The following is an 18167-nucleotide window of genomic DNA, read 5'->3' on the forward strand; positions in this document are numbered from 1 at the left end:
CATAGATACAGATCTGGGATAGGACATGTCATTATTCTTGTTTGGGAGGATCCAGGCACTGTTGCAATACTAGGAATGCAGGTTAACAGTCATTGACACATACACCCTGGGAAATTCATACCGTACCAAAATCCTAGCCTGCCTCCACCAGTGCAAATTAGGGTCTTTAGGCCAGTGTCATTAGTTTTCTCTGATTTTGACGGAAAGCCAGAATTCAACTTTAGACTTCATTGAAAGGCTCATGAATTAAAGTTCAAGACCAAGTTTCCCGAGATTGTTTTAAGGCTACAGCTGACAGCAAAGCTGCAAACGACACCTGCTTATTGTGTTCTCATGGGAAAGGTTTCAGACGCTTTTTGCTCATAGACTAAAAGAATCAGCAATTCCCTACTGTAAAATAAGGGTAATATTGCTCACTTGGGCTCAGTGCTGCCATAAGGATTATTTTTGTATTGCTATTTTTTCTCCCATCCTCTCTCCACACTTGCGCATGCTATTTCTGTGCAGGTTAATGCAACACGGTTACACCCTAGAGTGAATTATACTACAGTTTGAAGAGCAATTCAGTAAATAGAAAACATTTTTTAAGCACAAAAAAGCAGCATTGTGCCACAATTTTTGGGGAGGGAGCAAAGAGTAGCATTACTAAGTGAAACCACGGGGGGGACTTAAATAGCAGAGGAATGTGTTGGTGTTTAGCCAGGACACTGGAGCTGCTGGCATTGCAACTGCTGCGAAAATATTCCGCAGATCTCCAGTAACAAGTGGCCAAAGGCCTCGGTTTGCTGCTGTTCTGTTCCCGTTAGTCAATTCATAGCTAGAAGCACAGGAGGAGCCTGGATCATACAGCCCAATTCTCTGCCATGTCAGGCACAATGTTGTTTATGGTCCTTCCATGCTCCAACTTAAAACAAGTTTGTGTTTTCTGCCTGTTACTCCTTCTGGGAGATTCTCCTAGACTGTCCATGTCCCTGATGGTCAGGAACCTTTGTGTCATTTTCATCACCAGTTTATTCCCCCATGTTCAGGCACCAGCATCAGCTCTCATTTCAGTAGCTGTTTTGCTCACTGCTCCTTACTCAGGTATTTTTATGGAGATGGTTCTTGCCTCCTTTTCCCCCCGAGCTACACAGAATTGGCTTTTCAATCTTCTTTCTTAAATGACTCTGAGTTCACCGCAGACCTCTTCCCTCCATCTACTCTGGTTTCAATTAATCTTAAAGAGCATATGGATGACCAAAAGTAGTTATAGTATTAAATGGGAGGAGGTCTCACTGATGCTTCATACAATAACATTAAAGTCCCCGTTTCTCACTGAAATATCTCACCTGGTAATCCCAAGATTGTATTTATCTTTCTGCAACTAAGCTGTAGCGGTGACCTCATATTTCTCCTCCATTTTTGCTTGCAATGGTAAGTTCCCAGGCTGGATCAGAAACTTGCTACTATTCCCTTGTCAGTTCCCAAATCTCTTGTATTTGTCCCAACTCTCAGCCTGCAGGCAGTTTTCTGATTTGTTTGTTCTTAGCCAGCATTTCTGATACTGGAATATCAAGGTAGTTTCATAACCTCTAAAAGACACGTTCCCGCTTGTTACTTTACTCACACCCACCTAACCCATTTTTCCTCCTTCCTAGTTCAGGAAACAAGCCCTAGACTACACATAATTATAGTCTGTGTAGTTATAAATGAATGTGCCTTCTGTGTTTTACACCTACATTTTAACCGGCATTGAGAAGAGCACGCCTGATAACCTAAGATACAGGACATAGAAGAAACCGGAGAATGACAGACATTTCTAACATAGCAGCACATGGACCTCCCATCTGCTGCTGTCAAGGAAGCTGAGGTTACCCACACATGGGTGTAAGGGCTGAATATTTTCTGCTGAGACATTTTCCAGCGAGGAACCTCTGCCTGGCTGTGCAAGCACGCCTGGCTTTCAGACAGGTATGCACTGCTCATTCACCAAACTGCACGAGGAGTTGCAATTGTATCTGTGGCAGGTGAGCCTGACTAACACAGGTCATGTATTCATTGCCATATTGACTATATCCAAACTAGATCGCAAATCATCTCACTCCCCGGTGAGGCATGTTGTGTGAACCTCTATAAAAACCCTGCACAGCGAAGAGGGATTGGAAGCACAGCTTCGTTATGAGTTCATCCACGTTTATTCCTGAGGATGTAGCAAATAGCTGATGTCCATGTTCATGTGCTAAATATCATTAGTGTCTCTTCCTCTGTGTTACCGTGGTGGTAGGACTGCTAATGCAAACGGTTCTCAAATGGAAACTTGACCTTACGTGACTTGCACCTAAGTCTGTTCAGATCTCTGTCACAAATGTTTTGACACAGCCTAAAGCCGGAGGTATTTTCCAGGCCTATGAGTCTGTGTTTCATACAAGCTAAAACTATTTCAAATCAGTGATGGAGAAGAATATCTTCTCATTCTGCCAAAGCCTTCAACTTTTGGCACGTATCTGACCCACAACTACACATATGTTGGACACGGTTTGTGTTGGGGATGCCTGAACATCTTTCTGCACAATGCATTCAAACATACCGAATTTGTATAAATTGCCTGACCATGGACTTTGCAGGGACACTCAAACTGGGCTGGCGTTTCAGTTGGGCAAGACCAGCATCTGTCTTAAACAGTCTTTGAAGAAAGCATCTAGCCTGGGCATTAATTAGCTGCAGCTTACCTTGCTTGCTCACTGATGCCAGTGAGAAGCGGCAGGCTGTCAGCAAATTAATAAAGCTGGATAGTCTGAATACGGCCTTGGTCGTCTAGGCAATTCCCTGCTGCTGGGTATTTCTACACGGAGTGGTATCTGGAGTTGTTTTCAGACACCTTGCTTCTCTGGCTGATGGTGCGCTGACACCATTGCAAAAGGGAAAAGGCACTGAAGTAGCACACAGTCTTTCCTGGGTAAATGGAGCCAATTAAAAGATCTTAAGAAAGTAGGAAAAGCCTTAATACGTCCTGGTTTTATCCTACCCAACTGTAAAAGCTCTTCCTGTCTTGACATAAGTTTATACAGGTGTTTTGATGCTTTAATAGTCTTTTAAATAGTCTTTTTTTCTGAACAAAACCCAGCTTTTCTGAGTATCCGTCCCATGATGAACTGCAATGGTTATGGAAAAAAAGAGAACATCAGGTCTGGTGAATGAAAAAAATTCCATTACCACAATCCAAAAGCTTATTATTATAATCAATAACAGTTTACTTTTTCCCCTAAAAATGCAAGATCATTCTGCAGAATGGCCTTTTAAATCTTTGATTTCACTTCAGCAGTGATGAAGCAACATTAACCTTTAGACTCTCGGTTTATCTGTGCATAAGTTAAGGATTTCTTAAGGAAAACAATCCTTTTGTGTAACTCTTAGAAAGGTTACACAAGCAACAGAAGATTTTAGGAGCAAACTCAAGAAACTGCAGAAAACCTTACACAGTCCCTGGAGAGGGCAGCTGCAGGTTAGCAAGGCCTTGATGTAGGGAGATGCTGTTACTTGCCAAAATTGGCAATTCCTCCGTAACAGGCTGGCGTGTTTTAACCAAAGGGCAGGACCCTCTGCTCCTGTTAATCAGCGCGGCGCTGATGGAGCTGTAGCAGTTCACGCTGGTGGAGGTTTTTGGCAATGTTGAGCGCTGTGGTTAGGCAGAATACCCATCTGCACAAAGAGTGATTCCTGGCATCCTTGCAGCTCATTACCCAGGTTAGTGTATTTCCAGGCATTTGAAAGTTCCTTTCTCTTAATAGCTGCTATCCATCATTATAAAAATGAGCATAACAGACGAAGCAGAATGGCCGGTTTTGCTCTAACTCTATTGACCTCACTGGATTTACATTAGAGAAGACTTTGGAGTAATAAATTTGCATTTGCACAATTGCTAGGAACGTGTTGTAATTCCTCCCACCCTGACTGCTATTGATTTCCCGGGTGACAGATCAGTGCAATGCAGCCCCGTGCAGCTGCAGTGGACCAGCTCCGGTGGCAGGAGCAGGGGGATGAGCTGGCCTTGCTGGCACTGTGTCGCAGTGATGGTGCTGCTTGGACCGTGGGTGGCTTCTGCTAAAGGCCCACCCCACCCCTTTATCGTTACCTCCTGAAGCACCAGGGAGGAAAGTTTCTGGAGCAGCCTGCTGGCAGATGCAGGAAGGGTAAAATAGTCTAACAAACAGATCGATCAATTTTTAAATGGAAATCAGTATGATTATAAATGTCCTCATGAGCTCTGTGAAAGCAGAGGGCAGGACTCAGGGATGCTCCTGGTAACTTCTAGTCCTGGGTTTCCACATCTATCTTCAAGGGAAAATCAGTAGCCCTTAAGACTATTTTCTTTCCTGTAGCAGGAAGAAGGATTGAGCCAAAATTTGCAAAGGTGCAATAAATGTTATTAGCCCCCTAGGGCATAACAAGTTTGGAAAAGGTTTTTGAAGGAATGGGTGAGCCACAGGAATATTTCATTAATTGCGGATGGTATTTGGAGAACAGCTGTAAAGATCAGCAGAGGAAGTATTCAATTTGTACAAAGAATGATGAAAGGATGCTGCCTGTGTGTGTGGGTACAACAACCTACAGCTCTCACAGGAATGTGGGCACCTTGAAGAAAACGCTTTGGTTAGGGCAGTTAATTACTGCTATGTAATTTGACAAAAAAAGACTGAATTAAGTCAATGGAAACTGGATAGATTTATAAGCAGCCTTAAGACACAAGCCACGCTTATGGAAACTTTTTTTTTTTGGAAGCAGATCACCCACCTGCCTCTTCCTTATGAAATGAGAGATCTTAAAGATCACTGAAGAGGAGGGAATCAAGAGCAACGCATTTGTTAGCAAGTCATAAATTTGCAGGGAGAAAGCGAGGGGAGCAGAAAAAGAATGAACTTGAATTTCACAAGGGCGAGAGGCACCCTCGAACCCCGGCAGTTGCTCGGCTCATGGCAGAGAGCCATCAAATTGGAGATGCAAAGTCACAAAGCAGCATCTGACAATGAAGTTCACAAGTCGTTAACCAGCGATGTAAAGATGTGCTCGACAGGCGGCAAGTTAAACGACCTCCCAGGTTTAGCACTTAGTCTTCGTAATATGCCAGAGACACTTCTGAAGAGAGTAATTGGCCAAAAGGAAATGAACAATAAACCCTTTGATGGAAGTCAATGCTCCTGGAAACTTTTATTATTTTTTCAGTTAAATTTCTTTGTATTATTATTTCTCTGTGTATAGCATGGATGAAAGATCCTGGGTGAACTGAAGTCCTCTGCCCATCCTCAGCAGGCTGAAGCTAGAGGACGTTTCAAAGCAAGGTTGCTCATCCTGGTAAACATAAAATCTTCATCTGACCTGAAACAAAAGGTGTCCTTTCATGTTTGAGCCACCCAACTTTTTTAAAAACCATTTAAAATGCTTTAAATTTGCATTTTTTTCTTTAAGATTTTACTTCTATTTCAAGCACATTAAAATTCTCCCCTCTACTCCTTTTTAGTCAAAACTCTTCACTAAATTCTTCTTCAGTTTATAAATAGTTTTGGTCCTCTAAACCATCATTTTTATGACTTTCATATTTCTGGAAAAAAGGCGCTGCTATTATTAGTCACCTACAGTCTTCAAGATATTACCCAGAGTATGGTCAAACAACTTCTGTCCCACTATTACTGGGAGGGCACCCTATTAAATGGATGTTTTTTCGTTGACCAGTCACTTCAGACAGGTTTCTCAACCCACAGTTGTGCAATCAGTTAGCAAATTATTTTGAGGTTGAAAATACCTTTAGAGGAAATTTCCAGTTTGTTCTCACATGGTTGTGTGCTCCCAGCCGCCTTTCTCTCAGCTGAGCCCAAATCACCATGTTTGGGTTCACCAAGAATGACGCCCGTCCATAGGAGAGGGAATACCTGTGACATCCCACCCCAATGGAGAGGTGCATTGCGTTGGGCCATATCAAGTCAGGAAAAAGTCGTGTACCTGGTGCTACAGTATAACGTGGGGAATTTAATGTTTCTGATACAAACATGGGTTTAATGGGAGGGAGCTGTTTGGACAAGAGCTGTGACGCCCCGTTGCTTTCCAGATGTATCTCTGCATAATGTCTGGCTGGTGCCTCCGCTTTCCTGCTCTTGCCACACCTGAGATATAATTACAACCTATTTTGTCTGTACTTAAGGCAGGTTTAGAGTATAATTTTTAGCACGTTCAAGATCTAAATGAAAGTTCTGCCTTGCAATGGTTGATAGTAGAAAAGGTAACAGAAAACAAATGTCTCCTAGCAAGCCAGTTAAATAACTTGCAATCTGGACTTCCCTGTGAGGATAAATACGGGGCTGCAACTCTTCCCTTCCCCATGAATGCTCTGCTCTGCTGGTGAAAAGAGATTTCCTTAAGGCTTTATCTGGTGAAATCACCTAACCTATCATTTTCAGGCATGGAATTTTTTTGCTCACACACGCTGTCAGTTGTTCTGTGGGGTTATTTCTCATGCAAACCAAAATAGTTCCTGATTTAAAATGTTCCTCAACCTGACTGTTCACATGATAAATGACATAATGGAGTCGCATTCGTTAGCACCAGAAGCAAACTCCAAAATAGAACCAGACAATTACTAAACAAAACATTCTGTAATTATCTTTTCTTTCCTGACCAGCTGAACGATGAAGAAAGCGGCAATGTATGGAGCTCATGATTAAAGCTGGTCATTTAGGCAAGAAAAAATATTGGATTCAAGTGTATTTCATCAATCAGAGTGTGGAGGGAGCTGGTTTCAGCCGATGGGACCAATATTGTGGCGGATGTTGATTGTTTTCCTGGTGCTGACGCCCACTGACTTCCCTTCTTATACTTTTAATCTGTCTCCTACATCACTTCATGCAGCCTTCTCTGGCTTATTTTCTTCTATCTTGCATTAATAATTCTATTGCTTTTAGGAATGCCCTTGAACTTCAGCCATTACCAACACCTTGATATACATCTTTGGACATGCCATGCTATATATCACATTATACATGTTTGAATACTGCATGGAGGTGTTTGCAAGTAGGCATGTCCTCATAAGAACTGCAAGAGTCTTTTACAGACCTTTGTTAGTCCTTCTTCGGAGCTCATTAGTCCATTCTCTGGCAACATAATAGTCTTATTCTGAGACACGCCATTATTTCAATTACAGAATGATCATAATTAGGCTCTCTGCTCATTAGAACTTCATTGCTTAGTCTACAGATGGGGACCTGTATAAATCTTAATTAAAAGAAAAAAAATCACTTGTTGTTTAAACATGAGTTTAACCTTAAATACTATCCTACAAATTAAGGACAAGCTTAAGTGCTCTTTTACATTTAGCGAGGGTAACACCTATTTGATTACTTGCCCAAGCAAAAGAAATGTTCCAGATGTTTGAGGCAAAACGGTTCAGAGATGTTGCATCTGCTTGTGAAAGAATTCGTGTGGTTTGGGCTCTAAGTGACTCTGAGCAGACACCTCTGCTCTGTGTATCTCAGGTCCAGTCCCCAAGGGCCATGGCTACCTCAGGATTGTTGATTCTAGAGGTACTTTTTGGCGATGCAGGTGAGGAGCGCACAGCAAGGAGGGCTCAGGGGTGTTTCTGCATGATGCACTGATGGCTGAGCAGCAGCACAGTCCCTTCTGCAGGCTGGTAAAGTCGAGTCCTGCCTGGTGGTAGAGGGGCAGGGAGTTTGGTTTCTTAATATTCCATTCTGGCAAACATTTCATTTGTTGAATGAAGAATCAGTTCCTTTCAGTGTGAAGCACAAATTGTCACTAGGGAATATCTTGAAGGGAAGAGTCTGAAGTTTAAGAATTATTTGTTCAAAATATTCAGCGTGTATTTACGAACAATGAGGCACAGCCAACAACTCAACAACTGCAATGCAGGGTGAAGTTTTGTCATTTCTGAAAGTATTTATGACAGATATTATCGTTAGTTTAACTCCTGATGAGCCCTAACAAGGGTTTGTTTGGCATCGTGAAGTTTTGCGGCTCCGTGGAACGGAGTCTCTGGAACAACCATCACCCAAGTCCTCGCTGGGGCTTGTTCTAGATTGTGAAAACCCGAGCAAGGTGGATTGCTAGAGACTTGCCTAAAGCAGCAGTATGTGCACCCAGCGTAGCAGAGCTGGTGAATCCCGCGGGCCTCCTCATGTGCCTGCCTGCAGGCAGGAGGAGCTGGTGCAAGTCCCCAGGGAGCAGCTCTCCATTTTTCTCTTCCGCTGTAGCCAGGTGTGCTTGTACTGCTGGAAGTAGCTAGGAGAGTCCTTTGCATTTCAGTTTTATATCCAAAGGGCATGTGCTTTTCTCATCGCTGGTAGCATCTGTCATCTCCTCCTGAAACAACTCTCCAGGCGTGAGGTAGATAAAATTTGGTGGCACTATGGATAAAATCAACCACTGCTAGTTTCTGTAACAAAATAAGGAACACCCAGCCTTGCATTCAACACAAGAAAGAAGGTTTAATATGCAGAGAAAAAGCTCACAAGAAATCTGTTGTCCTCTTTCCATTAACCTTTAAGACTAGCCTAGAGAAATATGGAAGGTCTGTCCTTTCCTCCTCCCATCACTGTGTTTGGTACAGTGTCCGGGGCTTTACTTGGTAAAGTGCTATCGGGCAAAGACAGCTCTATCTTATGTTGCCTTGTAAAAAAAGCAGTGGATTAAGGATACAAGCACAGCTACTTCATCACCGTGACCTAATGACATTCAGTAAATACAAGTGCTTTGAACTGCTTTGATTCCAAGAGCAGGGGGAGCAATGATTGATTAAATCTTCAGTGTTTAAGATCAGAAATAAAGTCAGGGGGATGCTGCAAAAGGCCAGGAAAACTGCAGGAAATATCAGTGAAAGTCACTTCAAGTGTTAGGGACCATCGCGTCCTCCCACACCCAAGGAAAACGTTTAATTTTTTTTTATAATTTTTTTTTTTTATCAATCGGTATCATCAAACTCATTCTGCTGGTAGACATTATTCTGGTCTTCCCAATTTTTATATGCTCAGCAGATTATGCAATATCAGATCAAATATTATTGCTCAAGGATTCGTGCCTTGTGGTTCAAAGATGCAACACACAAGTGGAAGTGCTGGGGCAGAATTGGAACCACCTGTGTCCACCGTTGCCGGTGGTGAGAGCAGGGACTGGCAGGAGCAAGCAGAGCTGCTGGCTTGTGGCCCACCTGCCCAGCTGTCAGACACACGAGTATGCCTGGGACAACTGGGAATTTTTTGGCTTTGAAGATGAATCAGAAAAGTGGAAGCATTGGTCTAAGACCACTTAAAATCGAATTTGAGGGGTTTTGCCTTTTTTCTGGTGAGTAACCCCCGCCTCTGTTTCATGCTGAACCACTCCCAGTGCAATACATCTTTTTTTAGAAGCCTTATGCGAGGGTTGAATTGGTCAGGTCTTAAGAACAGTGTTATAAAATTAAAACTTACAAAACTGCAAATATAAAAATCAATCAGCTTTTTTATTTCCTTACTTTTTGAAAATATCTCTTTCATTATTTTTGTTAGACAAAATTATTGAGTCAGGTCCACATTAATTTGGGGGGTTTTTGCCAAAAAGTATTGTCTTAGTAAAAAACAGAAAATTCTGTCTCTCTCTGCATACAAACGATTGTTTTCAGCTGTGATTTTCTAACTCCCGAGGGAATTAATGAGTAAAGAAGAGCTGTTCGTAATGCATGTGTATATGTGTGTATGTCTGTATATAGATATTATATTGCTTATTTATTATTTATGTTGCAGGAGCTTATTCAAAACATCGCTCTACCTTTTTCTTTGAAAATACTCATCTAGAAAAATTACTAGCCTGTCTCTCCATCTTGTTCCTTTCAGTGACAGCTCAGGTCCCTTTTTGTGATCCCACGGTGGGCTTCAGTGCCATGCCCTAACCTCTGCCATGCATGTGCTGGGAGCTGGAGGGCCTGATTCGTTCTCATGGTTCCAGTTGCTGGTACCTCTGAGACCTGCTGTACGACACCAGATAAGTTGTTTCACTCCTTGTGTCTGCTCTAGCCCTCCTCTGCAGTGATGGCAATGAAGAGAGGCACTTGGACACACGTGGGATGCAGTCCACGGCCCCACGGAGGCACTGCGTGCCCCCCACGGTGCCCCCCTGCGTGCTGCACCGGCACCGTGCTGCCCCGAGGAAAGCCTCCATCGCTCCCTGGTGAGCTGGGACCTGAGATTTGAGCATCCTGCTAGCAATGCCAGTCTTCTGAGGTAGCAAGACACAGAGGGCTCTTTTGATTAAAAATAGGTCAAGATTTAATTGAAACGAAGATACATTTTTGGATGTGCAGAAATTTGAACCAGCATTGAACTTTTCTTTTTTTCCCCCATTTGATGCTCATTATTTGAAAGATGTGCAAAATTTCTGGATTTCTGGAATCAATGGTGACCCAATAATGTAATAAAGCTCTCCCCTCACTGCCCTCTCCCCAGAAAATTTCCTGAATTATTCATCATTTCACACATCACTAAGTAAACATCCCCCTTCCTGTCACTGGCCTGATGGAGACTTACTGCACTACTGTGTAAAGCAGAAGGATCATGATATGAAATGCAATACGCGAGGCACAGGCAATTTCAGTATCCTTGAGGTATCTCTGCTAGGAGCATGGTAAGCAGTTCAATTTCAAGCGTAATGAGATTATTTGCGAGTCACTTTTATTGAACCTTTTGTGATTTTGCTATTCTCTCCAACAATTACAAGTCTTGACTAATAAACAGTGTTATTATATATAATAGGGAACATTTCCATGTCTCTTTGTGCAGTGTGGCTGGAGACGATAGACTTCAGCTTGATTTTTTTAATATTTTCCAATTAGATGACCAGGCATTAGCATTCAGACCTGTTTGGTACAGGTTTCCAATCATGGCTCCTTAGCAACTGAAGTAATGTTAAATTAAATTGATAAATGATGCTCTAAAAAAAATGAAGAACTCCAGCAGAGAGATTAATTTGTGATGCCCTTTTAGGAAAGATTTACGGGATGTGATGTGCATTTGCTATCTGCCAAGTGCAATTCTTCATCACCTGAGTACACAAGCTTTGTGAAAATGTTTTCTGATGAAGTGTAAAGTTAGATCTACTCACCCTTCCCAGCTGGTGAGGAAAGATCTACCCCTTCATTAAAGCTCTTCCTCTCACCCTGGCTGCGGCCCTGGGGAGACCTGGCCAGCCTGGGGGATGGCAAGGCTGTCACTCAGGGACCCGGCCAGCCGTTGGGCACTGGGACATTGTCTCCTAATGCCCCCAGCCCTGATGCTATGGACCAACGTTCTCCAACACTGGTTTCTGCCATGCTGTTCCACTTCTCTTCGTTCACGAGATACTTATAAACTTATAAACAAAACAAAACCACAGCCTCCACACCCCAAACCCCAATTTATCCTTCCTCCTCTGTCCTTTCCTCCTCAGTTTAATTAAAACCATCGTTTGAATCCAGCATGTGGAAGACTTTGAGACCAAGCCTATTCATTTTTGGTGATGAGAGAAGGCCTGCTTGCTCCACTCACAGGGGCCACACGGTGTGTCCCTGCCTCCTACGAGCTGGTCCTCCAGAGGCTTTCATGCAGGGCAACGCTGAGACAGACCAGCGAGGGGTGGGGATGGTACGAATGAGGTTTGGGGTGGACCTTGTGTGCACAGTGAGGTGATGCTGTGCCTGCCTTTCCGAGCCCACCCTGGGAGCCTGCCTTTATATACCTGGAGAAGGGGATCAACGCTCAGGCCAACGCAAGACTGCAGGTGCTTTTCTGGGCTGAGCTCCCCAACCATTTCCATGGCTTTCCTCTGGACTATCCTGACATGTGCCACTGCCCTGCCGTGACTTCCAGCTCCTTCACAGTGAAGTCGCTAGTAAAAAGCTACTTGTTTTATATCCTCCAGTTCCCTTTTCCTTTTCACTGATTGCTTTATATTGCAGGCAGTCCTTCTGATGTGCACTTCATCAGTTTGTGACAGGAGGATGGGTCAATGGGCGAGCTCTGAATAAACAGCAAGAGCCCAAAACTGGAAATAGGGATTGCTCTGCTGAGCACAGTTCTGGTGTCCTGGCTCCTACAATGGCCAGAGGAAAGTAAGAGAGTAATTATGAGTTATGTTTCTTCTGCACCTCTGTTAGTGTGAATCTAGTTTATGTATCAAAATGGAAAGGCTTTCCAAAAAATACTTCACTGTTCTGCAAATCCTTCTTTTCCGTGGTGATGTCCAATTTCTTTGGACATCTTCTTGAATTGTGCTTGGCTCTTGTCCTCAATAATTTCCAGCAGCCTTGTATTTCAGGGGGCATTTATATACTGGCTGTAAAATCTTTTGATGGGCTTCAAAAGGTTGGATTAAAAGATTTGACACCCATGGACTACCTGCCAGTTGGCTGCTAGTGCCTGCTAGCTTCATTTCCTTCTGTTGTTGCTACCAAGCAAATTCTTACCCAGAGAATATTTCCAATTTGCCTTGATGGTGGCAGTGATTCTCAAAGTATCTTCAGGCTCTTCATCTTTGATAAAGACTGAAATAACAGTCCCAGGCTGGCTTCCATCAAAGTCTTGAGCTATGTCCCAATCCTTCCCCCTGAAGCCAAAGACATTAGAGATGGAAGCAGCCACCTCCGGGTTAGTTATTCCATCTCCAGGTGTACTAGTCCATCCTTAGGTTAAGTGGTCCACCTGCTTTCCCAGACAACATAAAGCTGAACTTTATAACATGTTCTCCACTCCCCTTCTTAACAGGTTTTATGGCAGGACTTATCCCTGCTTCTTATTCTGCAAGCTAACCCATAGACTAATGAACAGGTCATTTGCTCCTGATAGTCACCTCTTGCCTCTCATGACGGTCCTCTGTCGTCTTTCCCTGCTGTGAACAATGACTTACATTTTCCAGTATCTGTGCAGAGTAATAGATGCCCATGGAGTCTATGCAGCCAAAACCTTCTTTCTGGTTTGAAAACACAGCCTTTCTAGCATTATTTGCCCAACAGCCTGCAAAACACCAGACTATGGGTCATCAAAGAAGGATGCCCAGGAAGCCCAGCTGACCCACTGATTTTAGTGGAGTGGATCTGTTTCAGTGCAATGTTCCTACTATTCGGTTGATTCTTAGAAAATTACGTAAAAATATTCCTAGACCTCTTGTGAGCCCCAAGAGACCAGGTGTTTTGTCATGGAGCAGAGAAGAGTTTGTGGCTCCCTCTCACTTTTGATTTCACCACCCATGAATTCTGTTTGTAATGTTTTGGATATAGCATTGTGTTTCCCTCGCTCCATGCTGTCCTCAAGCTCTTCAGGCAGACAGCAGCTCTATCACACTGGGTGTGATGCTGGAACTTACCTTCCTTCAAGGAAGATGGTTTCCAAGTAGAAGTATACTTGGGGTAATTCTAGATTTATTGAATCAAGTCTTTAACCTCAAGAGGTAACGTGAGCTGTATTTTATACAGAAAACAATTTTCCCTGCCAGATGAAATCTTAGGGCAGAGTGTCTCTTATTTTATATAGCTGCTTGGGCATTTCTCTTTCTTGGGATTAATGGTGACAGTGTAATTTAGATTCTGTAACAACTTGAGACAGATGGATTTACAGAATTATCAGTCTAGCCACATACAGGTGGCTTTGCTTTAATTGAATTTAGTGCTGAGGAAAGGAAGAACTTTATGAAAGAAAGTCCTTCTCCACCTGCCTTGAGAATAAAGGTCCAGCTGAGGCAGGACCAGCACACTTTGTCTTTATTGCCAGTGCAGGCAATAACTGCAGGTGGGATGGCAGAGAAACGATGTCTGGACATGCTGTCACAGGCTGCACAGAGCAGGAGGGAGGTTTGCTGCCTTGTGGTGCCCATTGCAGGGCTTGAGCTGAATGGCAAAGACTCGTGAAGCAGTCCAAGGGGAGCTTATAGCCCACCTGGCAAGTCCATACTGGAGGTGCATTTGTTTGCATCACCGAATCTCCTAAAGAAACAGAGCAGCGTGATCATATGACTGACGGACTGATGTCCATCCACCTCATTCCTGTGGCTCCACAAACTGCTGACCATTTTTAGTCTTGTTTGAATCAACTCAAACATAATAGTGACTTCCTACAAGTTTAGGAAAAACAGCTCACCAGAAGAAAAGAGAGAAGTGTTAATGGTCCCCTGAGGAGGAGGACATGTCAAATATGACGATGTTGGGACAATATGAGCCTGGGGCTGTAAAGCTGCGACCTCAAGTGACCATCTCCCTAACCAGGACCAGCTTCTCAACTTCACCCGGTGCAGCAGAAATGCCAATCTCCCTGCTGCCTCACTCAAAGCCTGGCCACCCTCTCTTTTTTCTCACTGTGTTGGCAGGAGATTTGCGAGTACATCACCATGTGCCATTTCAAGCTTCATTTGAATAAGCGTCCCATATAATAGACTTTTATAGCTCTCTTTCTGTGAATTCTAAATTAACGCAACTAATTAAAATGTTCCAAAGTTTTATGTAAATAACTAATTAGCATTTGAGAAGGAATAGTAAATTCACAGATGGTTGTGCTCCATTCAGGGCCCACTCTGCTCGCACTGGCTGTAGCCAATGCAGTGTTGGGTCCCTGGTGCAACATCCTCCCTGGCAGGAGCCAACTGCCCAGGTTTCACCCCAAGGATGACCCAGCACCATCCGCCCTGCCTGCAAGCAGCGGGAACTCTGCATCTTGCAGGATTAGGCCTATTTTTTCTGGCCCTGACACCAGAGCCTACAAGAGTAAGGAGAGCATGAGAGCATGGATGGGAACCTCAAGGAAGATGAGGTCTGTGCACAGGAGATGAGGTGGGTGTCTGAGCTGTGATTTTCAGTGTTCACACTGGTGTTGCTCGGTTGCTCCAAGGATGTTCCTCTAGAAAGCCTTCCCCAGGCATACCTTTTAGGTGTGCAAGCTATGATACTTAACACAATGCAGCTGAACCTCAACACTCCTGGGCTCCATCCCCAGCACTGCCACTGTGTCCCTGGAATTCTCTGTTCTGTCACGCAAACACTGTGCCCAAGCATCCCAAGAGGCAACATAAGCTAAGTATTTTCTTGTCTCACAGGACTGGGGCTAATCAATGTCTGTAGCATACTGGAGAGACTCAGGGAGAGGTGGTGCAGGAGTAATACCTTGTGAGAAATGGGGAGGTATGAAAAATAGATCCATATCTAAAGCTGATTGCTGTCCAGATAGAGGTGAGAAGAACTTCTCTGACATCCAAACTCTCATATGTATCAGGAGACTTACGTTTATACAGCCCCTGCTTTATACAGCACCCTGTCACCCTGCACATCTAAGTGCTATTACAGCACAAAAAAGCCCCTGCAAATACAAGGAAGGTGTTTACAAAAGTGGCCAGTTGGAATTTGTTTGCTCTAGAAGAGAGAGATTATCATCAGAGCAAAGGGGGGAGAGATTATTTTCCCCTCCTATTGAATAGGTCCTACGCAACCACCCTCACTTGTTTTAAGGGCAGCTCTGAGCGTTTGCACCTTTTGCTTCCAGAGCTGCAAAGGCTGGGATATGGGGGATTATAAAAACTGCTTCAGGGCAAGCTAAAGCTGTCTGGTGAATTTAAGCCAGATCCCTAGGGAGGGGAGATGAGCTTGGGAAGATTCACATTGTTAGGATGATGCTGCGTGGCCAGAGGGAAATTGAGGGAGCAGAAGCAGGAGTCGGTGGGGAAATCAAAGGGTGAGTTTTAAGGGACAGATTAAATTAGTGTGCAGAGCCTTGCTGTTTGAATGTGTTGAATTTAAAAACAGGAGTGTGTTCTTCGGACATATTACTAGGGGAAGATATAAAACTGGGAGATTAAGTGAAACAGTAAAGCTGGTGGGGGATTTGCAAGGTGAGGGGGAGAAAGGGCTGTGCTAAGCATGTCTCTTCTGTGGTCTTAATTGCCCTGAAAGAATCCCCCATCTCTCTCTCTCTCTGTTTATACACGCAGCAAACTCTTGCAGAGCAGGGAGGAAGGTGCAAGCTCTCCATCTGGTCTTCCAGACAACATTTCTCACCCTGGCACCAGCCTGGAGAGGAGGTGAGCTGAGCTGGGTGGCCGGAGGGCAGCCTAGCCATGCGACAGGGCTCTGGAGGCTGATGTGGCGGGAGCAAACTTAGAGGAGCCTCATCGTCTCATCCCTACCCTGATCCCACCTATGCTGCTGCAGTATGCTCGGGGAGCACAAGACAGGTGGGTACCCAGCATCTCACCCCAAGCATCAACTCACCATGTTCCGAGGTAAAGCATTTGAATTTTTACCTGTCACAAGAGGAAAGCTAAAGAGCAGCCTGTTTTGTGAATCCATAAACGTTGACGTGAGCCCTCCCTAATTCTGGGTGCGCAGGCATTTGGCTGCAGCCTGTCCGGAGCTGACTCTGTCTGCAAGAAAGGAGGGTCTGAGAGCACTGCTATTCCCTGCCTGGAGCCCAGATGGGCTGGGGGTGCTTGGCAGGGGACAGGCTGCACCTGAGGTCCCCAACAATTCAAAATAAGCCCATAAAGGGCAACTGGCAAGGATTCAAGATGCGAGGTAAGGCTATAAGCAATCAACTGTGGCAACAGTCACTAGGTATTTGGAAAATCTGGGGAAGCCTTACCTGAAGTGTTAGCAGGTGTCTTCACATAAGGGCACAGCACATCGAGCCTTTGGTGCCTTGGGTCTGGCTGTTGCAGGAGGCACCAAGAGACATGTATGTGTCCCTGTGCCCATGTGGCCCCTCTTGCAGAGCTAACCCCTGGACTGGGGGGTTTCTTGGCTAAGTAGCACGTGTGCCAGCTGATAATGACCAGCAGGGTGATGTATTTCAGCATTCATTGCTAAGTGGTTCTGCCTGGAAAATTGACTTGAAAATGTGTTTCAGGATGTGCCAGATATTCTCATGCTAATTTCTCAGCCAAAACCTCCCATGTGGTGTCCAATGTGATATCAGTAACTCAAAAGCGGGGCAAAATGAAGCCTCTATCTGCTTTCAAGCAATTTATTCTCCTTTTGTCTTTTTACATCCAGCAGCTAAGTAAATTACAGGGATTAAAATACAAACGATATTTAATTTTTTAACTGTAATTTCTTAGCTCCTGGAAACAGAGTAATGAAAAAAAGAAGAGAAATTAAGAAAAAAGAATTAAAACCCAAATATAATTTCTAATGCTTAAAATACAAATACAGTTTTAACTGATTAAAAGTAAGAGGACCTGTTTGAGCACAAAGAAACAGCAGCAGGCTTCAGGATTCAAGTAGCCATAATCAACTTCAATTTTACATTAAAAAACCAAAGGGGAAAATTTCTGCTGGTGATCACTTTGACTGTATTTCTGGTATACTTCATCTTTCTCTTTATTCAAGCTGCTTTTAATTTTATCAGCTTTGTCCTTAATTCTGCTTTTCTGTTCCTCAAGTCTCAAGAGTTATCCAGCCCTTTGAACTGATTTCTGACATGCTCTGTGGGAGGTACAGTGCCTATCTGGAGAGCTTGTGAGATGAAAGGTCTCCTACGCCCTTTTTCCAGGTAGGCTGTAATACACAGAAGTTCATGGCTATGTGAGAAGTCAGTGACAGAGCTGGGAATTATCTCAAGTCCTAATGTCCAAGCCAGAAATAAGAGAAGCCAAACTACCATTTACTCCTCAAGTGCAGTAGATCTCAAAATGTAATTCTGAGCTCTGAATTCTCCCATAAAACTAGACAACTGCTAGGCTTAGCCTAAATCCTGTTATTTTGGCACTTTTTTTAGGATCCAACTTAAGATTTCAAAACAAAACTCAATTTGGGGGGAGGGGGGGAAGCAAACCACTCTTCTAAATTCTTTCAGCTTCCCATTGCCCCAACACAGCTCCCTCTAAAACATTGCACGCTGTTTTCTGTTTTTAATGGTGAGAGCAGAGTCAGTACCTGTTGTAAGCATACACAAGATGCTTGCTGGAAAGGTGCACTTCTCAAAGTTGCTTCCCCCTGTGAATTTGAGAGCAAGAAAGCTCCTGCCAAATCCTTTCATATATGCCTATATATTTTAGTTGTTGCAGTATCTATTTCAGGTGTTCATTGTAGGATTGGAACAGGGGTATTTGGACAGTTCACAGCAATTTCTCACAACAGTTCAGTGGACTTTATACTTTGGATAGTTTTAAAGTTTTGACTTCTCATGAATGTGTGATTTAAGGAT

The sequence above is a fragment of the Aptenodytes forsteri genome, unplaced genomic scaffold (assembly GCF_000699145.1).
Source record: "Aptenodytes forsteri isolate BGI_AS27 unplaced genomic scaffold, ASM69914v1 Scaffold404, whole genome shotgun sequence".
Classification (NCBI taxonomy): domain Eukaryota; kingdom Metazoa; phylum Chordata; class Aves; order Sphenisciformes; family Spheniscidae; genus Aptenodytes; species Aptenodytes forsteri.